The 26,864-nt window shown below is 47.6% G+C and overlaps 1 protein-coding gene across 4 annotated transcripts in view; it reads right to left on the bottom strand.

The window, feature by feature from the left end:
- KCNE2 (potassium voltage-gated channel subfamily E regulatory subunit 2) overlaps positions 1 to 26,864 on the bottom strand; it is a 159,282-nt gene that overhangs the window by 73,185 nt on the left and 59,233 nt on the right. For 3 of the 4 annotated variants that reach the window (XM_086935356.1, XM_086935359.1, XM_086935358.1), the window contains exon 2: positions 19,725 to 21,096. The exons of the other annotated variant lie outside the window; for it this stretch is intronic. The gene's annotated coding sequence lies outside the window, so the exon portion shown is untranslated. The remainder of the gene's footprint in view (positions 1 to 19,724; positions 21,097 to 26,864) is intronic. 4 annotated transcript variants of the gene reach the window in all.

Here is a 26,864-nt window from a genome sequence, read left to right as displayed (position 1 = left end):
TTTGACATGTCCAAGCATTGTTGAGTAGACCTTTGTATGGATGCTCAAAGAGTCCATTTATGTGATGCCCGTTTTGTTTCTGAGAAACGTTGACATCCTCCCGAGTCCCAAGGAGGTTTTAGTGAGTGAAGTGGAGTGCTCTGAATGTGACACTGGTGTAACAGACAGCTAAAAGGGGGGGGGGGCTGCCGTTTTATTCTTCAGCCGCCGCTGCCCAGGTGCGCTATGTCATTTACTGACGGGAAGCGCTGCCGGGCAATCATGTAAATGATAAAGAAGGCCCCACACTGGTGACAGGCCGGACCGGACGGACTTACTTCAGTTAGTCAGTTACCTAGTTAGTTACCTAGCTAGTCTCAGACTCGCATACCCAGCATTTGATGCCTGCCTTTCTTACACCATTGTGAGATCGCCCCCCAGGCACAGTCATGCCACCACAGCTGGCCTGTCAATTCAATCTCTGATGTCACTTCCGCGACCCCTAGCATGTCGGTGCCTCAATGCGCGTGCCTGTAAGGGCCCGAGCACAGCAGTCCGCAGCTGTGAGGTGACAGTTCACATTCGTCCTGTCTCATCCTTTGTGTAGCATCTTTGGCCCGTCTTTGCTAGAAACGTGTTTTTGTTGTACTCTTCTAACTGTGCAGCTGCAGCAGCAGACAGTGAATTATGGGTCCGGTCACGTGGAGCAAGTCCTTATTCACAGAAACCGTCCCAGGGGCCCTGACTGTAGGGCACCCCCACAGGGGAAAACGGGTAAATGCAGTGTGTTAGGGGAAATATTTTACATATACAAGTGTCTGAACCCGAGGCACTATTCAAGCCGGTGAAGGTCGCCATGTTGGGTGGCGTCCGTCAGGTTTGGATCTGTTTCGGATTCACATCCCTTTATCCCACTTAGGGGGTCTTATTCGGGCTGAATTGGTGCATCTGAGCCGCATCCTTCCCGTTGCCGGAAGAATCCGATATTTTGGCGTTATTCAGTGGCCTGGGAATATATTCAAGTTTGCACCGGGCCTGCTGCGGGTGGAGAGTGTCCCAGTGATCAGCAGCTCCTAGCCAGTGGTACCTAACCGGGCCTGCTGAGGATGGGAAGTGTCCCTGTGATCAGCAGCTCCTATTCTCTCCCTGCCCAGTGCCCATCAGAATGGGTGGTGGCGGTGGGGGGGAGGCTCTCATCAACCTACAGTGCAGACTATTCTAATGCCAGTATGCAGAGGCGCTGCGCTGCTGCTGCCCACCAGGCTGCCAGGACCCAGGTGCGCCGCTATGTCATGACATTTACTGATGGGAAGCGCTGCTGGGCAATCATGTAAATGATAAAGAAGGCCCCGCACTGGTGACGGGACGCTGGACGGACTTACTTCAGTCTACTTTCAACTTCAGTTGTTCAGACAGTCCTCTCTGACTCTCATCGTGGGCGGACCTGGCTTTGTCTTCTACACTCGACTCTTCTTCTTCACTATGGCCCTATGCGCGCCCCTGATGCCACAAGCCACACGTGACGCACGCCACACCTTGCATTTGCATGTTGGCGCCACGGCACCCGGCGATTGCGCATGCGCTGCAGTGCCAAATGTAATAGGCATTGGTCACTCACCAGCCAGCCCTGCCCCCGCCGCCCGCCCCCCCCACGCGCATACGCGCGCGGCGGAAATTATTATTTAGAAAGTGAAAGTCGCACTGAGTGTAACTGGACAAGTGTGTGCGCGCCACGCGCATTCATCCCGGCCCGCCGCCATTTCATCGATCCTCGGAAAGAATTAAAAGAAATAAACTGCTCACGGGCGGGCCCCGGCACCATTTTAATTGCATGATGATGATTGCATGCATCAAAGTGAGACCGGTGAATTTTTAATCTGTGTGGCTGTACTGTACAATTCCTGGCTGGTATAACATTTTTATATCCTGCAGTGGGGTGACGATCACTGACTGTGTGTGACTGACTCAGCAGCTGAGCGGAAGCCGCCCCCAGGGGCACACCAGCCAGGCCACACACACAACAATTGCCAGGCCAGCCTCAGTGACATGACAGTCTCATACGGGTGGTCACAGGCCCCGCAGCCGGCGCCTGGGGCCCCCGCCCCTCACCATGTCGCACTCTTGACTCTCGGGGGCCCCCGGCCCGCAATTGCAACAAAGACGGACTGGCGACTCCCAGGGGGGCCCCGGCTGGGGCCCCTGCCCGCTCCACACCATTTCAAGACTCACAGGGGCCCCGGCCGGGGCCCCCCGCACCATTTCAAACTCACAGGGGCCCCGGCCGGGGCCCGCGCTGCGCACCATTTGTCACTGACAGCAGCAGCAGATCTTACTTCAGGGCCCGGGGTCCGGCAGGAGACCCCAGGAGCACGAGGCCCCCCCGCACTGCGGGGGCTGCGTGGGCCTGTGTTACGCCCCTGGGCAGGGGTGAACCAAAGGGTGGCAGGGGTGAACCAGAGGGTGGCAGTGTGGAACCAGATGGTGGCAGGGGTGAACCAGAGGGTGGCAGTGATGAACCAGGTGGCATGGGTTAACCAGAGGGTGGCAGTGATGAACCAGAGGTGCTGTGATGAACCAGAGGGTGGCAGTCATGAACTAGAGGGTGGCAGTCGTGAACCAGACTGTGACCGTGCTGAACCAGAGGGTGGCAGGGGTGAACCAGAGGGTGCTGTGATGAACCAGAGGGTGGCAGTGGTGAACCAGAGGTTGGCAGGGGGGAACCAGAGGGTGGCAGTGGTGAACCAGAGGGTGGCAGTGCTGAACCAGAGGGTGACAGTGGTTAACCAGAGGGTGGCAGTGGTGAACCAGAGGTGCTGTGATGAACCAGAGGGTGGCAGTCGTGAACCAGAGGGTGGCAGTGGTGAACCAGAGGGTGACAGTGCTGAACCACAGGGTGGCAGCGGTGAACCAGAGAGTGGTAGTGCTGAACCAGAGGGTGGCAGGGGTGAACCAGAGGGTGGCAGGGGTGAACCAGAGGGTGGCAGTGGTGAACCAGAGGGCGCTGTGCCCATACACAACCGCATGGGTAATTTCACCATGCAAGCGGCCCACGAACACGCAAAAAGCCCTGCGAACAGGCAAAAAAACCTGCAAACAGACAAAAAAACAAAAATCCGCAAATTCGCAGATTTTGCGGATCGATTTCGCGCAAATTCGCAGAACGCAAATTCGCAAATTTCGGCCACACTTACTACAAGGGTTGATTGGGTTTTTCCCACGTCTTTAACCTTGAAACTGAACAAAAAATATTAAACAATAGAGGCCAGGCAGTTCAGTTTACAACTCATGGATGCTCCCAAAAATTCTTTTGAATGTGGTACATTCTAAATCAAATATGCACACACAGCCCAGGGTTAGAAGGACACTCGGGGAAATACATACAAACCTCTTTCCGCATACCTCTTCGCCAACAGACTCTACATCTCCTACTGGGAAAGTCTTTTGAGGGTGTGGGAGGAATGGGATCAGGAAAGTGGCCATCTTTCAATCTAGCAACATCCTCCACCACTCCAACTCTAGGAACACTTGCCTGTTCCACTAAAACAAGGCTGCCTATTACAGACTCCTGAAACTTAGCAAAAGTCATCTTAGACTCAGGACAAGAATCTTGGAACACAACAAAAGCATTAAATATAGTCAAGTGGAAAATATGGATAGCCAACTTCTTGTACCAAATGTACACCTTACGAAGAGCAGCGTAAGGTTTCAATCTCTGATGTACTCTGTCAACACCTCCCATGTGCCTATTATTGTCTAAAATGCACACAGGTTTGCGCACTTCAGCAACCTGACCCCAAACAGTCACAGGTGCAGTGCTTTCATCATGGATGGTAGTCAGCATGTAGACAAGTCTCCTGTCTGAAAACTTTACAGCTGGGAGCTCCTCGCATCGCAACGAACTGCACTGTCTCCGCACAAGCTTTTGACAAACAAGTTCTTTTGGGAAACCTTTACGGTTAGAGCGGATTGTGCCACAAGCAATAGTGTCGACGTTGGCCTATTCCCTAAAGAACCGCACACCAGTGTAGAAGTTATCTACATATAAATGGTGGCCTTTGTTAAAAAGTCCTCTACCAATTCCCACACAATTTTCTCAGTGACTCCAAAAGTGGACGGACAACCAGGGGGGTTAATCCTGGATTCCTTACCGGTGTACACCCTGAAATTAGAGACATATCCAGTCCCACTGTCACACAGCATATACAGCTTAATTCCATTGTGTGCCCTCTTACTAGGAATGTATTGCCTAAAAAACAAGCGGCCCTTGAACAACACCAAATACTCATCCACTGCAATTTCTTTCCCTGGAGCATAGATCTCGGAAAATCGATCAACAAAGTGATCAATGATAGGCCGAATCTTAAAAAGACGGTCACAATCAGAGTGATCTCGTGGCAAAGCTAAACAATTATCGACTAAATGCATCATCCGAAGCAGAAGCAAATACCTATGACGACTCATTACTGCCGGAAATATAGCAGTTGCCATCAAGGGACTAGTAGACCAATATGAAGCCATTGATGGCTTCCTTAGCAAGCCCATTAAAAAAGTTAAACCGAAGAACTTCTTCATCTCTTCCAGTTTTGTGGGAGTCCACTGGGTAGCTCTAGAGTGGGGCTTAAGGCTGGCACTGTTGTCCCTCAAAAACTGTTTGGCATACAAATTAGTCTGCTCAACAATCCCTGCCAAAAACACATCATCCATTAACAACTGAAAATAAATTATCAGCAAAACGTTTTCAGTATTTACCCTACACCCTGGAATACCAGTAAAGTCTGGCAATGCCGGCTGCGCCATGCCTGGTGCAACCCATAGGTCAGCACTTTCAACGGGTAGCCTTGCAGCCCCAGGCTGAAGCCCAGATGCCACTTGTCTCACAATACCAGCGGGACGTGTTGCAGCCCCAGGCTGCAGCCCAGATGCCTCTTGCTGCACTATCGGCACATCAATGTCCTCCTCTAACACAGGCACTTCATCCGCACTAAGAGTAGCTTCATCTGCACTGCGAGTATCTTCATCATCGGATGATGCCATGTGGAGAAAAAACTCACTGCCTGAATCTTCCCCTCCCACCTCTGCCTCAGAATCAGAGTCAGTCTCTGGACCATGGTCAGAGGAAGAATTAAAAAGCATCCCAACAACCTGCTGAGCAGTAATCCTGCGGCAAGCTATTATCCTTACTAAGAAAGTAGACCGGTCCTCAGAAGCTTGTTTCCTTCCCAGTATAAGAATTGGCTTGGTAGTTTGGTCTGCCCTGTTCCCATGATGCACTGGGCCAGGGACAGACTAATTTGCATGTAGCCAGGCTCTGAGCTGGGATGGTGCAGTGAGCTAAAAAACGGTGATGGATCAAGCCCTGATCTGTTGACTGGGTATGAGTGTTCTGTTTAATTCAGATACTCTGTCCATCACCACCCCCTTTTCTGAATCGTTTTGTCCACCATAAGCGTGGAAGGGTATACTCAGATGTGAGTCCCTTGCTCATTGCACCATCAGGATTCAAGCAAGCTGGGCCGAAGATGGCTGTAATGCCAGAAACCGGTCCTCGGAAGCTTGTTTCCTTCCCAGTATAAGAATTGGCTTGGTAGTTTGGTCTGCCCTGTTCCCATGATGCACTGGGCCAGGGACAGACTAATTTGCATGTAGCCAGGTTCTGAGCTGGGATGGTGCAGTGAGCTAAAAAACGGTGATGGATCAAGCCTGGATCTGTTGACTGGGTATGAGTGTTCTGTTTAATTCAGATACTCTGTCCATCACCACCCCCTTTTCTGAATCGTTTTGTCCACCATAAGCGTGGAAGGGTATACTCAGATGTGAGTCCCTTGCTCATTGCACCATCAGGATTCAAGCAAGCCGGGCCGAAGACGGCTGTAATGCCAGAAACCGGTCCTCGGAAGCTTGTTTCCTTCCCAGTATAAGAATTGGCTTGGTAGTTTGGTCTGCCCTGTTCCCATGATGCACTGGGCCAGGGACAGACTAATTTGCACGTAGCCAGGTTCTGAGCTGGGATGGTGCAGTGAGCTAAAAAACAGTGATGGATCAAGCCCTGATCTGTTGACTGGGTATGAGTGTTCTGTTTAATTCAGATACTCTGTCCATCACCACCCCCTTTTCTGAATCGATTTGTCCTCCATAAGCGTGGAAGGGTATACTCAGATGTGAGTCCCTTGCTCATTGCACCATCAGGATTCAAGCAAGCCGGGCCGAAGACGGCTGTAATGCCAGAAACCGGTCCTCGGAAACTTGTTTCCTTCCCAGTATAAGAATTGGATTGGTAGTTTGGTCTGCCCTGTTCCCATGATGCACTGGGCCAGGGACAGACTAATTTGCATGTAGCCAGGTTCTGAGCTGGGATGGTGCAGTGAGCTAAAAAACGGTGATGGATCAAGCCCTGATCTGTTGACTGGGTATGAGTGTTCTGTTTAATTCAGATACTCTATCCATCACCACCCCCTTTTCACCACCCCCTTTTCTGAATCTTGCTGCACTATCGGCACACCAATGTCCTCCTCTAACACAGGCACTTCATCCGCACTAAGAGTAGCTTCATCTGCACTGAGAGTATCTTCATCATCGGATGATGCCATGTGGAGAAAAAACTCACTGCCTGAATCTTCCCCTCCCACCTCTGCCTCAGAATCAGAGTCAGTCTCTGGACCATGGTCAGAGGAAGAATTAAAAAGCATTCCAACAACCTGCTGAGCAGTAATCCTGCGGCAAGCTATTATCCTTACTAAGAAAGTAGACTGCACAAACAAGTCAACAACCAACACTGTGCAAAGTAAGTAAAAAAACATGTGCCTTTATCACAAAGATCTAAATACTCAAAAACTATACAAATCACTTACAAGGGACAGCTACACTCACCAGCACCTACTCTGCAAAAACACAGAAAAAATCAACGATATCCCACTTCAAAGAAGAAAAAAAACAATGAGTCTACAGAAAACAAAATACACATCAAGCACAAATGCAAAACATTTTAGACAGAAGCCAAACATACTAGTATTATTATACACTTTGCAAAAAATACATTTACATTGTAATTGTACAAAAAAAGTCTCTTACCAAACACATGCAACTACAAACAGCAGAACCATAAGTAACAAAACCGCAACCAGCAACAGTCTAAAGAGTAAAAGCCTTGAACAAGAACTAAAAGGGGGAAATAAAACAGAAAAGTCTTACAAATTAATTAGGCCTTTAAGGAAGTGAGGGGTCCCTTCCATTTAACATGTAAAACACTCCCTGGTGTCTAGTGGGGTTTTCTGCCCCCCCCAGGGGCAGAAAGGGCAATTAAACAAACCGATCTCCCGGGGGGGCAGAATATACTTTTTTTAAAAATTTGGCCCCTGGAAGCGAGGGGTCGCTTCCAATAAAATAAAAACTTTTTCCTGGCTCTAGTGGGTTTGTCTGCCCCCCTGGGGGCGGAAACGTCCCAAAATCAGGCTATCTGTCCCCAAGGGGGCAGAATCTAATTTTGAAAAACATTTGGCCCCCTGGAAGCGACCCTTGCCCAAGGGGTCGGTTCCATAAAAAAAAAATTCCCTGGTCTCTAGTGGGGTTTTCTGCCCCCTCCCCCCCGGGGGCAGAAAGGCCAAATAAAATTAATTTTCTGCGGGGGCAGAATGTGCTTAAAAAATATTTTGGGCACCTGGAAATGACCCTTGCCCAAGGGGTCGCTTCCGATTTTTTGAAAAACAAATTCTCTGGCTCTAGTGGGCATTTCTGCCCCCCGAGTCCAGAATCGGTCAAAAAATGGACGATCAGTCCCCGGGGGGTGCGGGGGGCAGAAAAGTCTGAATTTAAAATTTCCCATTAGGAAGTGACCCTTGCCCAAGGGGTCACTTCCTTTGCTCAAAAAATAAATCCCTGGTGTCTAGTGGGGCACTCCCGGTTCACGATTGCGACGCTGTGCGCAATCGTGCACCAGGAATGCCCTGCATTTGGACATCAGGGGAGAAGAAACATTGTTTCCTCCCCCCTCGATGCCTCAAGGCACCAAGAAATGGCCCCCTGCCCTACCGGATTTCCAGCGCCTCCAGCACTTCCTGATAACGTCGGCGTACGCTGTGCGCGCTAACGTCATGGGGAAGCATGGGGGGGGTCAGGGGTGGCAGTGGAAACTCTTACGCTGCCATCCCTGTTTGTGGCCGTAAGATCGATGCCCCAGGGGGGAGCGCCAGCACTCGCCCCAGGGGCTGTGGTCATGACGGAGCAGTTCCGTCATCAGCACAGCCCAACCAATGCTGATGACGGAACCGCTCCGTCATTAGCATCGAAGGGATTAATTGGGGAAATCCCCCCAATCACCATGGGTTTGGGGACCCAGGAATCAAGCAATGGTCACAAGAAGGGTACAGCCAGTGAGAATGATGGTAACATTTTGACTGCATTTTGGAATATAGCACTTTGCTACGCGATGTATTACATTGCATGCGATTACAACGCAGTTGTTACAACAACCACGTTGTTAGTACGCGATGCTTTTACATCGCAAGTCTTTACAACGACTTCCACTAGGGGGGGAGCTGGACTTAGGAATAGTATTATTTAGTATTCCTACTCCAGTTTGCGCAACAGTAGGGAAGGTGTTGGAATTCATTTCCAATACCTCAGCGCCCCCTAGTGGAATTTGTTGTAAAGACTTGCGATGTAAATGCATTGCGTATTAACAATGCAGTCGTTGTAACAACCGTGTTGGAAAGGTATTGTAGTGCAATGACTGTGTTTTAAAGGTTGTTTCCCGCATTTTGAAACCTTCTGTTACCTCTTGACGATGGTGAGCAGCCGTGCCATGATCCATGGTGTCTATACCAGGTGAGGAGTCCTGTTTCACCAGAAACAATGGTTTGCCACTGTTTGCACCCTGAATATCGACTAGGAAACATGACCTTAATATCATATAAAAACATCTAGAGGGACAAAATATTGACAGGTGAGTATGTAGAGATTTTTTATACCTAGCTCCAAATGAATATACCTTGAGAATATATGTATCTACGAGGTATGTAAACGTCGGATCAAGAATAGTACATCTATTTCCCAGGCTCTCTTGTCTGTTGGCTTTTGGCCGCGAACCACGGGCTGATGTCAAGTATTGCTGTGAGCGCGCACGTGAGCGTGTCAGACTGGTGATGGAATGGTGAGGGAGAGCGAAGCGGAGCGGGCCGATGCATAGGCGGCCTCAGGCTCGGGTTCCAGGTCTCAGGCTGCGGAATACGGCGGTGGCAGTCGCAGCAGGGCGGTGTGGTGCGGCGCAGGTCGGAGGAGGTCGCGGGAGACAGCAGTGGCGGGGGACGGCGGGGTCAAGTAAGTGACTTGAGTAGCTAGAGCGGCTATGCAGGTTGTGTGGTTGCGCTTGTGCTGGTGCCAGTGCCAGTGCTAGTGCCGACTGACCGCTCAAATCTCAGAGTCCCGAGTCGATTAGGACTACGGACATCCTGAGCAGCTGAACCCCGCTGAATCCGGGTCCACCGTCAGTCAGCCTGCTCTTTACCGGCACTCTGCCAGACCCTGTCCTCTTGTCCCCTCACCCGAGGCTTGTGGTTGTAGCCGGAATTTTGATTTTCTGGTCTGCTCTTGCCTCGCCTTTGCTTGTCTCCTGCTCCCTCCTCGGACCTCGGTCCTGGGTCCTTGGTCCTTTGGGCTGGGTCCGGGTACGGGTCTGACCGCATTTTCAACTGCCCTGCTCGGTGAGAGTCACCCTGCCCAGGCAATTACTCAGCCCGCCCAAGCCCCAGGCTCTGCAGCACTGGTCCTGGTTCTTGTAGCTCCTTGGCCCCTGCAACGGGCTTTGACTCATTTTTTCTGCCCCCTATTCCTGTCGGTCTACCGCTCCAGGGTGCTCTAGGTGTGCCCACTCGCACAGCTCTGGTTAGCCATAGTTCTGCTCCCCCTGCCCCCGCTTTCCATTGCCATCACCGCCGGCCCCCCACCCCACCACCAGACGAGACTTGGCCCGTGCTGGCTCATCCGGTACCCCCATCCCCCCCCACTCCTTTCTACTGTGGCCACACCCGGTAGTGCTGGCTTGTGAGTTGTGGGGGGTATACTCGGTGCGGGGGTCTGGGAGTCAGCTTCTGGTGTCAAGTCTTAGGAGTGCGGATAGGGCGTCGTCGGTGGTGAAAGGCGAGGGGGTTGTGTTGGGACAAAGAGTGCGGGGGTGCCTGCGTGCCTGCCCACCATCAACGGCCATTGTTGGCTAGGACAAGTCTAAATTTAGCGCTCGTGGGCTCTCGGGTCCAGGGCCAAACTACCTCTTCACCCCTCTCCCTGACCTCTGGGATTACTTCTTGCTACGGTTGCCAATAAAACACCGGATGTCAGAGGACCCATTTGAACCAGTGCCAAAAATGATTGACCTGACCTAGACTCAGAAACAAGTTTTGCATAACAACAGAAGGGATGAGATCCGGTAAAGTAAGAAAAGCACCTGCCACACTGAGTCGGAAAAAATTAAAGTGACAGGCAACAGACACGGAGGGTGCCATAGGTAGCCCTATGAAAGCTTCAATCTCCACAATCACACTGAAGGATTGCAACTCCCAATCCAACGGAGGGCAACTCTACAGCAATATGTACTCTTCCTCTTCAGAACGCATTAAAAACCTCCTCTCTTTTGGACTATTTCAAAAAAGCACCCAGGGGACGGAAGCACCATGCATCCCCCCAAGCTTCTGTGGAACCCAAGTTCTGTGACCAACAGCAACTTACGGAGCCAAGCGAGCACTTGTCTCCACTGCCTCAATCATCAATCAATAAATCTGATTTAATACCGGACGTTTTTGTTTTTGGGTCATTAAGCTCCATGAGGGCAACTCAAAATCCTCCACCAACTCATCAATCCTCACCAAGTCAGCTTCTTCTTCCACACGTCATCTGCAAGCAAGAGGCTTGCCTCAATCAACCATTATCTGAGAGTCTCATTCACAACTTCAGTTCCCAACCACAGCTATCTTCGCAAGCAGAGAACTTCCCAACTATGCTTCCTCAAAACTCTCTTTTAACTTTTCCACAAATTCATACTCAAAAAGATGCAGCGTCTAACTTTGAATCATTCAGCTCCTGCTCATCACTGGGCTTAAGACCTCTTGAGGGCAATCCAGAGTCAACCGATCTTCAACCGCAATCTTTTTCACCCTCAGTAGCAGCAACAGCTTTATCAAAGTCTCCACAAAAAAAACGACTTAAAAGATCAACTGCTATCGGAGCTGTCCTTTTTTTTCAGAAACCCCCAAACCACACCTAAGCCTAGACCAATATCTGACCCATATCCGGATGATCTCACAACAACGAGCATCTGGCCTCAACTACTTTAAAACTTTCAATCCACAGTCACTGCACATTCTGACAAACTGGACATGCAGGTGGATCTATTGAACACTCTAGCTCTTTTTACAGCAGGGATTGACAACAAGTTGGAAAAATTTAAATACTTAATAATAGGAGCGCAAACGTCATCCAAATTAGTCCAGTCAGTCTGCTGTTGCTCGCCCATCATCGACTCTCTCTCTTCGCTCCCAGTCTTTTTAACTACTGTAATCAATGAAGTTAAGTTGCTGAAGGATGACCGAGTAACGGAACGCCCAGACCAGACACCTCATAAATCCCAACTGCCCAAGTTGGAATTGGTCGACTCTTTGACCCTGTCCGCAACTGGGACAGTAGTGATCGGGGCACTAGGATCCTCCATAAACCAGATCGACCACCTCCAAGACTCCTGCCAAGAACAAGGCCTTCCACCTCTCAGACCATCGTCGGTCACAAGTCCCCAGTCAGAGAGTGGGGATCCTCATCTTACCAGCAATAAAGGGGCAGAGCCTCCCGCTAAATCAGCTGCAGCCCCATTTCCTGTCCCCCTGGCACCCCGCAGCAAGCGAGAACGTAAACGTAAAATAAACTTAGACCAAATCCATCAGCCGATCTTCCCAAACTATTCTCACTGTTTACAACTGCCGAAAACAAAAAGGTTACAAGTGTTCCACATCCATCACCAACTTCAACAGGTATCTGTCGAAGTCCCCAAATGGCCAAGCTAGCCTCAACCCCCAGTCAACACATCTCTGTGGGGCATCAAGATCCAAACACCTCATCCGCGGCAATAGGGACTCCTGACTTACAGTCCGGGTTCGAAAAAATAAGGGGCACATCTAACGCACCCCAACAACAACTAGCTTCCCCTTTAAGTCTTCCTCAATCTGAAAAACTAAATAAAAGACCCATCCCCTTGAAAGTATCTCTTACCAATGCTTCAACCATACCTAAGGAACACCAGACATCTAGCCAAGGTGCGCGAGACCCACTACAACAACATCAGGGACCAGACCTAGACTTTCTAATTGAAAAACCCATCCTGCCCAAATTAAGCCTTAGCACTCAGAGTGCCAAATGTGACCTTCCACACTCCAAAATACTTCTTGTCCCTGAATACATATCAAAAGGACGGCACGACATCTTAAACAGATCAAACATAAACAAATTGGTAAACGGTGCCCCGGGTTTTGAGACACTGACTTCAGACGTAATAGAGTCCATCGAATTTTTGCCACCAAGAGGATCTCAGTGCTCTGAGCCTACTCTGATGTCATTTAGATCTGATACATGGGCACGATTATTCTTAGCCCAAAAGGACACCTTTCAGCAATGGGGAATTAAAATCCAGCCTTATTCTACTCCAGGCTACCCCACGGCGCTATCACAGTCCCCAGCCACATTGACAAGATCTTCGGGTGCAAAAAATAGGCCATATTCAATTCTAAAAAATGCCATTGGCACATCTCAATTGACTGAAAACCTATGGGACAAAGCCCCTATCACTGAAAAAACCCCAGACTGGGGATGGCTTCCGGCCGCCCTGTCTCGAAAGACAGCAGACTGACCACTGGGAAACCCCCTGGCACCTTCAAACCGCAATGACTTGGATCAACAAAGGCCACAACTACCACCGCTTACAATTCTCTGAAACCTTGAGTCGCAGCCACCTTTCACATTGTGTTCATGGAACATTAGTGGTCTCCACCAGAAAACAGCCAACCTAGAGACGCACAATTTTACATTTCGGCATGACTTAATAGCCCTTCGAGAAACATGGGCTACTCGAAATTGCCAGGTGACGGGATTCATGGAATACTGGAAACCTGCAATTAGAGACTGCACCCATGGCCATCCGAAAGGGGGTCTGTCGATTTATGTCTCAAACAACCTAAAAGGCCCAATCTAGCAATTGAACTTTGAGGAGGACTGGTTACTCTGAGTCAAAATCAGCTCATGGAGTAAACATCGTTCGCTCCTTCTATTAAACTTCTACATCAATCCATGCACATGTTCAAAAAAGGAGCATCCAACACGTCTAATTAAAATCGTGTGTGACTTGGCCGCTGACTACCCCCACTCTGATTGTATGATCACCGGAGACTACAACACTGACCTCTTCCAGGGAAACCCTGCTGATTTTGAAGGGCTTGCTTCATTCACTTCATCAGAAATAGAGGCACAGTCCAAACCACCAAATAAAGCATATTGTGGCCTGGGAGAGCTCTGCGTGTTGCAACTTTATAGTGCTGGCTTTTGGTAATGAATGGGAGATCTTTGAATGACATTCCACCAAAGTGGACCTGGACAAACGGTCGCAAACAATCCAATCTTGACTACACCATTTGCAATGCAGCCCTGTTCCAACACTTGGGCAATTACAGCATTCACCCTTTGAACAGAAAGCGACCATCGCCCACAAGTTGTCATTCTTAATGTAAAACCAAGCTATCACATCACTGCCTCATCTACATGTATAGGATCCTACACTTAAAACTTAAAACGTCTCAGATGGAGCGACGACATTTCCATACACGTAATGAAGGAATGTGTGACCTTTACAGCAGGTGGCCCTGACTTGACGGCCCCTCCCACTGAAACATGGCCCATTTTCTGCTCCCATTTGATAAGCCTTTTTCCGTCCAAACAGCATTTCCATAAGGTTTACATTGGCACTCAGTTTTTGTTTTCAAGCCAAACTATGGCATTAAAGAAAATGAGAAACAAAGCCCTGCGCACCTTTAAAAAATGTCCAAAGAACACCGAGCACCTGAATACGTATAAAACTATACAAAAGGCATTTAGGTTGGCTCAACAAAAAGACAAACAACTTCATCTGGATCAATTCTGGTGCAAATTATTATGGGAGAGTAAAACCGTAACTCAAGAAAATTCTGGGCTTTAATCCATCGCCAAAACTTGAGCTCCACCACCTCCGGGAGCGCAAACATCTCAGAAGCTGACTGGGCTGCCTTTTTGACCAACCATTTTAGGGCTACAAATGGAACAGCCCCCATTGACATTTGTGTTTCGGACCTGACAAAAGAAAATCCAATCAACAAATGGAGCACCCCCACTGAATCTTTGGAATTTCCGAGGGAAGACTTAATGATTCCTGAAGAAAGGGTTACTAAAGCGCTACTAAAAGCAAGATCTGATGGAGCACCTGGCACAAATGGCCTACCACAAATCCTTTTTAAATCAAATATAACTCTCTGGTTGGGTTACTTAAAGAATCTTTTTAACTGTGCACTTAGTAACTCAATCATACCGGACTACTGGCGCGGCGTGATAATCCATCCCATTTATAAGTCAGGGTTGCATGCCTCTCCAAACAACTACCGACTAATCGCCCTTTTAGACATTGAGACAAAACACTATGCATGCATTTTACTGGAGGAACTTAGCTCCTGGGCAAAGCTGAACAAATTGATCCCAAAGAATTAAACAGGCTTCACTACAAGTTCGGGCACTATGACTAACTTATTGACACTGTCTATAATCATTGACAAAGCACTTATCACATCTAGGGCTGTGTTTTGCTGCTTTGTAGACTTCAAAGCCGCCTTTGACCAGGTCCCCAGGGCTGCACTATGGGTAAAGTAAAAAAAATGGGGGATCCCAGCCAAACTTCTTGAGGTCATAATCCAATTACACTCAGGCACATGGATACAAGTGAATCTGGGGTCTGGCACACATCTCTCTCGGAAAATCAGGACAACCAGAGGCGTCAAACAGGGATGTGTGCTGGCCCCACTACTTTTTAATTTGTTTATAGCAGACTTACCAGCCACCCACCCAAGATCGGTGGCGTGTCAATAAGCAACCTCTAATATGCAGATGACCTGGCCCTTTTTAATCTCACTCGGGAAGGTCTGCAAAGGTTACTGATCAAATTGCACAGTTACACCACTATGAATTCCTTAGAGGTAAACCTAAAGAAAACCCAAGTGGTAATCTTTGGCAGAAAACGCTACCATGGAGGTGGATGGCAATACAATAACATGAACCTCACAATCGGAAAAACATATAAATACTTAGGGGTCAATTTTGACTCCAGGGGTTCCTTTGCTAAACAACGTAGCGAAATATCACTAAAAGCCATGAACCTTCAGGTAACTTTCTTGAAGCTCTCATAAAAACTGTCCGGTCCGAGTCTATCACCCTTACTGGAAGTCATGAGAGCAAAAATCGGGCCAAAACTGTTGTATGGTATTGAAATATTTAGGGGAAAATTAAATGTTAATCTAAACCAACATGTACCAAAATGTATTTAAAAAAACCTCTATATGCCTAAATCTGCCTCTGCAGCACAGATCAGATTAGAATCGGGCCGATTAAACTATGAATTCTCAAACACTGGCTCCTATTTGAATCTGTGCCACAAACTAAGACAAGCAGAGCCAGGTACCCTAGAGCCACTACTTTGGTCAGATATTACTCTGACAAATTCAGGGGGGTCTTATGGTTGTTTTTTCAAAGAGGCAGTTAAACAACTATCCGTGGGTGAACTATGGGATCTCAACCCTAGTAAGGCCGTTTTTAAAATCAGCATCAAGAAACATATTTGACTAAGGTCTCGAATTGCTGATAAAGCTCAATTCGCTAAATACAAACATGCATGGGCAATAATGTCCTCCTATGGGCTGGCCACACCCCTCCACTACCTGTCTTGCACTTACCCCTTGTACTTAACACCTTGGCTGCTAGGCGTTTTCCCCCTCCTGTGCTGAAAATTGCTATTCTTCTTTATTCATGACGAGCTCAGCTCGTCATCAGCACAGCTCAACTGTGCATCATGACGAGCTGAGCTCGTCATGAGCATCGAAAGGGTTAAAGCTTATTTTCTTGGCTCTTAGACCGGGTGACTGTCAATTTCTAAAGGATTTACCTCACTGGCGTCATTCGTCAGAGGATGTAATGTGCAGGGGGTGTGGTAAGGTGGCTGAAAGCTTAGAGCATGTAGTCTGTCTCTGCCCCGCAATTGCGCCACAGCCCAGAAGAAAACTGAAAGTCCAGTGGAACAGGCTGGGAACCCGGACCTGCAGGCAGGCAGTAATTGCAGCTCTGAATCCAGAAAATACAGTCTTAAATATAGGCCTTACAACCCTCATACGCTATGCATACCGTTATTTTACTTAACAACTAGAAGGGCTGGTCAATGGTTTTATCTTAAAGGCATATACTTTACATTAAACTGCACTCTATTATATGCTGCTAAAGTTGGTTACATTTAACTGCACTTTCCTACATTCTGCTGCTAGCTGTCGACCATTTGATTGTATCCATCAGTACAACGCAGCTATCGTTGAGCCCTTTTGTTCCTCTTTTGCCCAAATACTAATGTTGACACGGTTGCTGTTCTTATTTTGCCTTTTTTTTAACGCATGTATGCCATTGAAGTCTGCTAATGCAATTTGGAAGTTTTTATTTACTCACTGTTTTTATGCTTGCTATTTTATAATAACCTGTAGTGCTGCTGGTATCTTTTTACCTATACTTTTATGGTATTTTATATTCAAATAAAGTTTCTAATATTATGATCCAGAGAACATTCCAGATCACATCCTCTATTGCCCGTTCTGACACAGTTAGAACCCCACATGTTGTACCACAGGGATCCATTCTGAGCCCTTTGTTTTTTAATCTCTACCTCAGACCTTTGGCTGATTTAGCTGACAGCTTGGGACTTACTCTCATGACTTACGCAGACAATTCACAAATCGTCTTCTCACTGTCAGAGTCTAATCCCATGGCTCCGTCCATTCTCCAACAAGGGCTTCAAAATATCTTCAGCTGGATGTCCAAAAACCAACTGAAGTTAAACGGTGACAAAAACCGAAATCCTCATTCTGGGGAAAAATAAAAATTTATGGACCACCGCGCATTGGCCCTCTGAGCTTGGCAGTATCCCCACCCCTGCTACCCATGTAAGAAATCTGGGGGTCATCATCGACAATGCCCTCTCGATGAAACAACAAGCAAATAAAGTGGCCGGCCTTTGTTTCACCATCCTGAGATGTCTGAAAAAAATCCTATGGATGCTGCCCCTTGCAACGCAAAAGACCGTAGTCAACACACTCATTACATCCCGGCTTGACTACGGCAACATTCTCTATCTGGGCTCAAATCAAGCAGTCATCAAACGTTTACAACTGGTACAAAACTCGGCGGCAAGACTACTTTGCCAAATTCCAAAAACTGCCAGTGTAACGAAACATCTGCACGACCTACATTGGCTCAGGGTAGAAAACCGCATTACGTTCAAAGCCCTGAGCTACATGTTTAGGATTAAATTCGGCACTGCACCCAAGTATCTACAATCCCTAGTGATCCCTTACATCCCGGGCCAAGAACTGCGCTCTCAGACCGCAGCAAACTTTTCGACCCCGAGACTCAAATTAGCAAGAATGGGAGGTAGATCCTTCTATGTCCTAGGACCTTCTCTGTGGAACAAACTCCCCCCCCATATCCGTAAGGAAGAACATTATGCCAAATTCAGAAAGTACATAAAGACCTGGCTCTTCCAGAAATAAGTAGAGTGCCCTTCACCTCTTGCTACTGTACATCGACAAGTCATCGGCGCCGGGAAACCCTTTTTGGGTAGCTGTGCGCCATACAAATGTAAAAATAAATAATAAATAAATGATTATTATTTATGTTTCCTCCATAATCCCTTACCTTTCGATGTTGTGGTCCTCGCTTTTTTTTATCTACAATATTATTGTATGATGATTTTCCTCTGCTTTATAATCAGTAGTACAATCCTTGTTCAGCATAAACAACTATTGCCCCCTTTCTCTTAGGCCCTGACAATAATTAGATTGAATGCTTGTTTTATGTGCAAAATGATGTTTGCGCTCGAAACTCTTTAGGTGCAGACGGTGAACGAGAAGGACTTTTTTCCCATAGATTTGTGGCAAGTAAAACCTGCCGCGTAACGCAAGTGCAAATTTAATGACATTTGGGTTTGTGAACCCTTGGACCGGGCGATATCATGATTAATTCAAGTTATTTCCCATTTAGGTTGTACAGCTCCAACTTGAGTGCCTATTGGGCTCCCAATCATTAAGGAACCCCTGTACCAGTTATTAAAGATACTTAATTTGCACCTGATATCTACCTGGCAATTAGACTCAGAAGCGACATAGGAACAATCTGTTTTCCCTTCGGCTTGAAAAATGATTACCTTTATCCCAGGTACTCCTACATCTGCTTTGCCACTGTATTTTTTACAATCCTGTGGTCAAAAAGGGGCAATCAAGGGCTTCTAAGCGAAGCCAGTGATGGCTTCTTTATTAACAGGGTTCACATGACTGTTTGAGGCGATTGGGGACTAGAGCTTGTTCCAATGACACTGGAGTCAAGCTATCCTGGCTGAAGACGGCTGATAGCCAGAAACCGGTCCTAGGATGCTTGATTCTGGTCCAGGGAAGACATGGCTTGGCAGTTCGGGCAGGACTGTTCCCATGAGGCACAGAGTCACGACTGATTTGCACATGGCCATGTTTGAACTGGGGGTGGCTTAGTGAGCAATCTTCCGCTAGTGTATATCCCGTGCTCCATGTAAATATATATTTTTTACTACTCAATAAAAAATTACGGAAATAAACAGTCAAAAAAAAATAAAAAAAAAATAACGATGGATTAAACCCAGATCTGTGACTGGGGGTGAATGTTCTGTTATTGTGCAACATTCCGTCCATCATCTTGTTTGTTTTGTTGTTCAAATGATCGGCTGGCTGTAGTTGGTATAATAGGTGCCGGCAGGTGAAAATATAAATCGCCTGTTTTGTGAGGCAGGGATCTCCATCCAGCCTGTTGAATCCAATGCAATTTAGTTGATTAGTTTGGTGGAAGAATCCCTCCCCACCTTCTGGGCATTCAACCATATAAAAGCACTGCAATATGACGTAATATAGCATGAAATAGCACAGTATATAATCAGTGGTGTGGCAGCGATGCCATTGGGCCCTGTTGGGAGCAAGCAAACTGACCCCCTTGACTGCTGTTGGGGGAGTAAAATACAAGAAAATGTCAGGATTCAATAGACCCCCTCGGGCTACGGGCCCCGGTGCCACTGCACTAGGTGAACCATTGGTAGCTACATCCCGGCATACAATGACAAGTCATATCATAGTATAACATACCATAACATACTTATAACATATCATGGCATAATATTACATATCATAACATATAGTAAATACAACATACCATAACATACCACGACAATTAATATCATACTGTAACAGCATACCAACACACGTAAACGAACGTTACATACGTCCCTTTGCCATTCAACTAAAGTCCTCTTAGAATTAGTACTTTTCATTTTTCTGGATACCCAGCTTCAAAGCCCCAGCCTGCCACGACATATATCACAATATCCCTCTCGTGCTTACAAAGAGCAACAAACTTAAACATCTTACCTCTTCTCTCCCCTGTAGATAATGGAGTCGCGGTTCAATAAATCCAAGATTTCCACTAGTCCATTTGAAAAGTATTCTGTCCGGAGCACTCAGGCAGATTTCTCGATGCTGTGCAAACTGTCGGTGGCTCGGATTTCAATTGAGAACCACGCTTATATTGATTGCAGAAGGTAATCTAATCTCGGGAGGAAAATTAAATATTGGCATGGAGCCAACATAAACAGTGCTTGCAGCTTGGAGGACGTGGTGCCTCTCGCTGAGTTCGTAGAATACCACCTCAAGGTAATATGTGAAGTTCTGAAGGTGCAATCCCTGTGCTCAGGTACCCTGAGGTATAGGGTGAAAGAATGCTTTGCACTGTGAACTAGCAGCCATCGCGCACTACTTTAGCACACAGAGAATCATGAGCACGGTTTCTGATGGCAGGTAGAGCTGTGAACACACAACAGGAAGAACAAGGATGCCGCATGGAAAATACGAGTGGCTTTCTTGCTGTTGTGGAAAATTCTTATTCTACTCAGGCCTTTCCTTTGAGTAAATGAGTGCTGGGGCAGGGAATAGGGGTGCAAGGGGTCTCAAGAGAAAAATAATCATAAACTTTTGTGGGCATCCCCAAAATTCCACCTTTTTTATGTTTAGCGTTACCTGGAACTTTCCTGGAAATCGACACCACTTGTAGATGTCCAGGACTTACACGTGGGCTCTGTGTGACTAGGATAGGAGTCAAGTCCCTGCTTGCTTAGATTTGAGTTGACCTAAACAGCAGTTGACTTGGAGCAGGAGCCTTATGAATCAATCCTCCTTAAATTTTAAATGCCACCTCAAATGGCTAAAGGAATATGTTGTTTATTTTCTGATCTCTGTGCCACTCTATCCCTCGTGTATGTTGCATACAAAGACAAAAATGATATCTCTGTTTGCAGAGGTAGGGTTCCGTATGACTATCTCAGTGGGAGGAGATATCCACCTACCTTGAGGCGGAGATCCCTGCCTGGACAGAATAGCAATTCTCCTAATTACTATGCCAGGAGAATCTGAATTTCATTAAAGGCACAGAGTCTAGCATTATACAGGAATTTTTAAATGCAAACTCCACACAGTCACTTTAAATTATTACAACACAATAGGGATTGTTCTGGAACAGAATACAGCTAGGCTATAATAGGCAGGTGCACAGTATAGTCTGCCTCTTTGAAATGTGGAAATAAGTTCTCAGTTGAATCATGAACCAAAACTTGAATTGGTATGGTAAAACAGGAAAGAGAGATCATCGGAGGTAAAGAAACCGCGGGGTGGATTTCACAAATTGGCCATCCATTTGTAGCTTCTTCAAGATGGTATAAACTGAATGCTCCAAACTTTTGGGAATTATCTGCGAACAAGGGAGAATGTTAGAATATACTCTCAAAAAAACTGCAAAATGTTTCATAATAAAGCACATAATAATGTAAGTAAGGTAAACAAAAAGATGTTTTATTAAAATATAACATCCCACCGATCCGTTGAATTCCAATTCACTTCCACTTTATGACTTTCTTCTACATACAAAATATATATATTTTTTTTATCGGAAGCTGGGATGTTTGGTATTCGTAGTTGCCCCCCCCCCCTGTAATGAGGACAGGACAGGTGCATGCATTCAACTTCTTTATTCCTTCTTAGGGAGAGCCGACCTATTACGTTTGCACCGCAATCAGAAAATGGCCACCCGCGTCATGTCACTCCCAGCAAGCTTTGCGGGAGTCACGTGATGGAGGAAGGCTAGACCTCGACACTACACATCTTCCCCCTTAACAACAATGATAATATGAACTGTAACTGGAGAGGCGAAAGAGAGAGAGAAAGAGAGTGAGAGAGAGAGAGATTCACAGGTGAAATTCATTGAACCGTTTCGGAAGCTTCACTGTACGGCCCTTCCGGGTGTGCGTGACGGGTGCTCGGATCCCTGGCTCTCTTCCTCCACTGGATCCGGCCGTTCTCGTACTCTCCTCCTGGCCTCTATCTTGGGTAATGGATGTCTCATGCGAGGTACCTGCACAGTCTATGTCCTGGCTGGGCAGACGCGGTGATTGCCGCTTGGTTGTCTGTCCTTCAGCATTTGCAGGGGTGCCGGTCCCACTCCTGTTGGCAATCTCCACGTGCTCTCTCACCGTTTCTGTGGTTGGTGCTTCTGTCCCTGTGGCGATGTTCCCTTCTTCCAGATAGCTGGCGTAGGTGTTACTACTGTCCGTGCCCCAATGAAGAATTTTGTTGCACTTGGCCATTCTGGATTGTGACCAAACCTTGCCGTCGCTCAACAAGGTTGATCGTGTATACAGATCCACCACTCGTAGGGGCTCACTGAATTTGCTGTCTCCTTTTTGGCCTTAGTGGCCCCGTTTGACTCTGACCCAGTCACCCTCCATCAGCGTAACGTCACGCATGTTGTGCCTCATATCATAATTTGCTTTATAGATGCATTGGCCTTTCTCAATGTTGCTCTGAACGATAGTCGCATGTTCGTCTAGGCTGTATTGTCTCTTGTAAAAGGTTCTCTGCCTCTCAAGATTTTAAATGGGCTGTAGCCTGTGAGGGTGGGCGTGATGCGATATGCGATATGCCCACACTGTGCTCTTGACTTAGGTCTCCCAGTTCTTTCCGGCACTGATGGCTGCCTGGACCGAGCCCATGATCACCCGGTTAAAGCCTGCCACCTGGCCGTTGCCTGCTGGATGATAGACTGGGGTGTGTTTAGTCTGGATACCATTTCAGTTGGTGAAAGCTGTCCATTTGGCCGAAGTGAACTGGGGGCCGTTGTCTCTGGTGATAGTTTTGGGAATGCCTTCCCTCAGAAAGATGTTGGTGAGGAAGGCAACGACGGTGTCAAAGTCTACTGATTCGCAGATTTCGACCTCAGGCCACTTCGAGTATCGGTCCACTAAGACGATGAGGTGTTTGGGCGTGCCCCAGGAATCCAGGATAGGGCCTACAATGTCAATGGGGGTCTCATGGTGGTGTGTGTTTTGTTAGCTATGGCGCAATGCTCGCATGCTCTCACGAATCTCTCCACTTGGTTGTCCATGGCTAGCCACCAGTACAATAGTTTCATTCTTCTTTTCACTTTTACGATGCCCAGGTGGCCTTTGAGAGTGATGTGGAGTATGCGATCTATCAACCCTTTTGGGGCACAACTTTGTTGCCTCGCTGCTGAAATACAGAGTCATCGCTAATGGAGAGTTTGGCGCGTATCTCCCAGTATTTCTTGAAGTTATCCTTTGTGTGCTTCTTCTCTGGCCAGCCGTGCGTGACATACAGTTTGACCTGTGAGAGTTCTGTGGCCTGCGCATAGGCTTCTTCCCAGTCCTGGGCACTGATGGTGTGTTCGTGATCTGTCATGAATGCAACACTGTACTCGTCCCAGTCCGACTGTGTGACTGCTCCTTCCATGGTCACTGCCCTGCTTAGGAAGTCTGCCACCCTGTTCTTAGGACCCGGGATGTATTCAACGTTGTACACGAAGTCCAAGAGACACAGTATCATTTTCGCAATGCGTGGGGTGGCTGTCACATTGCGGCTGGATGTGAGAACTTTGATTAGGGGTTTGTGGTCTGTGCGGAACATGAATCTTGATCCCCATAGATATTGTCGGAATTTTTCCATCGCCCAAATGGATGCTAGCAGTTCCTTCTCCTCACTGGGGGTGAGGGATTTCGAGGCAAGCCCCACAGTGGTCTCTGTACCATCCGCTGCTCCCAACCCGTTGTCACTGGCGTCCATGGTCAGGATTCTGGGTTCAGCGCCGTCAAATCTCTGTAAAGGAGTCACTCCGCAAATGTCTCTTTTGATGGCAGAGAATTCCGCCTCCGACTCTGCGGACCAGGAAAAGGCGTTCTTTCTTTCAGCAGTTGACGTAAGCTGTGCGTTTTGGTCACGAAGTTCCTGACAAATTTGCTATAAAACTCCACCAGCCCGAGGAACAAGTGAACATCATCTTTGCTTTTAGGGAAGGGTGTGGACATGATGGCTTGCACATTTGCCATTTTTGGAGAGATGCCTGTGTCACTGATCTTGTGTCCCAGATAGGTCACTTTACGTAAGCCAAACTTGAACTTCTCAAGTTCCGCAGTGAGACCGTTGGCCACCAGTATGTGCAGTACGGTGGGCAGAATGTCGTCGTGTTCGACCTTGGTCTTCCCCATGACGGGGATGTTGTCCTGGAAGTAGAGGACTCTGTGGACGTCTTTGAAAAGGGTGTGCATGAGTTTTTGGAAGAAGGCCGATGCGGATGCGAGACCAAAGGGCAACAGTCGGAACATATAGCAGCCGAAGGGCATGATGGAAGAGGTGAGCTTTCTGCACGACGGGTGAAGTGACAATTGGTGGTATGCAGCTTTGAGGTAGATGGTGGAGAACCATTTGACCCCCTTGGTCTGTGCCAGTAGTTCGTTTATTTTGGGCAACGGAAACTTATCCACGATGATGTTTTTATTGAGTTCTCGGAGATCAATGAAAAGACATATCTTCCCGCTCTGCTTGTGCGCCACCACCATGGGAGCAAGCCATTCAGTGTATTCTATTGGTTCAATGATGTCATTGTCTTTCAACCGTTTCAGTTCTATCGGCAGTTAAACGGGATATTCCTTACTTTGTGGAAGACTGGCACAGCTCCTTCTTTGAGCATGATCTTGTGGGTGAACTTAGACATCTTCCTGATGTGATCACTGAAAACTGCAGGGAACTCCACTTTCAACGAGGCTGGCGTGGATGGATCATTCATCAAGAGCATTTGTCTGTCGCTGCCTGGGTTAAGTTGTATGCCCAGCGTACCCTGGTCTGCCCACCCAAGGACGGATGGGCCTTTCTGCGCGACGTACAACTTTGCTGTTGTGTGCCTGCCTTTGTACTCAAACAGGAGCCACCGGAACTCCACCATTAGGATCCTCTCTCCAGTGTATGTAACTGGGTGGACGTCAGTGGGATGAAGGTGGTCCCCCACTACGTGGTCAAAGTCTTTGTCTCATAGCTGTTTTTGGATGATCGTGTAGGGAGAGGCTGAGACGGGTACCATGGCTACCTGGATGCCCCCAATTACTAGCATGCAGGATGGCTTTTTCTTGGTGACACGGCCAATGCCCAGGATTTGATCTTCGATGCAAAGGATGCAATCCTGGTCGGACTGGTCTGCCCCGTCTTGGTCGTCGGAGTCATCTTGAACATATTTGATTGCAGCGCTTCTAGGCTTCCGTCTGCAGACTTTGCTGAAATATCCAGTGAGGTCGCAGAAGGAGCATTTGGCATGGAACGCTGGGCACTTTCTATCGTTCGCCATCTGAGATTGGCTGCTGCATTTGTACCAGGTTCCTTGCTTGTCTGCCGGAGTGCCGCTGGGTCCCTTGCATTTGGGCATAGATTGCCTGCTGGAGGCTGAGCCTGGGTTGGCCGTAGGTTTCGTGTTCAGGACCATCCGTATTGTCACCTTGCACACTGTGGGCTGTTGGGACATGTTCTTTCTTGGCGGCGAGTGCGCACGGTTTGAACAACTCCGGTCTCTTGATTGCGATGATCTCCGGGAGGGACACTTCGCCATTGACCCAGAGCTTCTCCTCAACGCTTAAGTGGGTAGTGTGCATTATGATTTTGTCTCTTATGAGATCATCGTGCAGGGTCCCAAACTTACAGTAAATGGCCAGCTTCTAGATGGCTGCTACATAGTCCTCCACTGTTTCTGACTCGATCTGTTTGCGTTGGAAAAAATTGTACCAGTCGATGGCTGTGCAAATTACTGGCTGATATTGGTTGTCTGAGTCTTCTAAGGCATGTTGGAAGATGCCATCCTCAGTAGGAGCCCTAGGGTTCTTCACCATGTTTTCATAGACGTGCAGGCCTTCTGGTCCCAGATTATGCAGAAGGATTTTTTTCCGGCGCTCACTGGAGAATGCCCCCTCCCCCTTCATCTTCCAGCGCTGAGAGGTAGTTCAGGAAATACTGCTTCCAATTGGCCCATTTCATGACTGGTTCCCCTGGTTTCGGTAGGAAGGGGACTGGGTTGGTTAAGGAGAAGGTCTGTACGCACCTTTTGCAGGCGGCTTGGAAGTCGGTGCGCTTTGCTGTGGGGCCGAAGATGCTGGGTGTGCACCCCGGTGCAGCTCGCTGATGCTTATGGCCTTGCAGTACGGCAAGTGTGACTGTGAGCAGGGTGCCCCTCGTGCTGGTTCGCTATCTGCGGTGTACTCACTGGCACTGCTACTTCATAGTGGGCAATGCAGGCATGAAGACCAGGTACTCCTCATGCTGGCTGGTGTGCTGCCGGTGTTGCAGTGCCTGTGGTGAGGCCGTGGGAGTCCCTTGCGGGGCACACCTGCGTGGGGGGTGGTACAGACCTCACAGCCCCCGGGGCCTATCGTGACTGCAGGTGCTGAGTAGGGGTGGTCTGGCTGGAGGTAATAATTTAAGCATTTTGCACAGTATCAGCACACTTGTAAATATGGTATTTGTACGGTAATAATTTAAGCATTTGGCTTCTATACAACAGCAACATATTTTGCTTTCCTTGAAATGTAAATAATCCCGAAAGTATTTATTATCGAATGCAAGCTTGTGTATAAATGTATTCAATACTGTTCCTTACAAGAGATTTGCGTGTTCCAAAATTACGTCCGTATTGGTATTCTCACTATGATCCCTTGTTTAAAGACAGTCCTGTGTCGATGTCAATGACCAGGTAATGGCGCGCTTTTTGCGGGGAGTTGCCCTATATCACAGTGGTAGCCCTTCCACTTTCTATCAGTGAGCAAGGACTTCACGTCCGAAACGCGTCTGAGGGCTTGTACCACGAATGAAATAAACTGTTTGAAAATTTAATAGACTGACTTCGGCCACATTTCTTGCAGTTTGCGTACCTGTCAGTGCTACCAGGCACTTCCAAGGCAAGTTTGGAGTTTCATATATATATATATATATATATATATATATATATATATATATATATATATATATATATATATATTACCTACTGGCGATAGCCAGTAGGTATATATAGTTAGGATTTTTTCTCTATGGAACTTTTGAAAATTCTATGTCTAATAACTTTGGCGTTTGTGGGCGGAATTGGCTGAAATTTTCAGGAAAATGGCACATTTTGTTTCTGAGCAGCCCCTGAAA

This window comes from Lissotriton vulgaris, chromosome 8, assembly GCF_964263255.1.
Source record: "Lissotriton vulgaris chromosome 8, aLisVul1.2, whole genome shotgun sequence".
Lineage (NCBI taxonomy): Eukaryota > Metazoa > Chordata > Amphibia > Caudata > Salamandridae > Lissotriton > Lissotriton vulgaris.
Note: the sequence above shows the minus strand (reverse complement) of the source record. Positions and strands in the feature narration are given on the sequence as shown.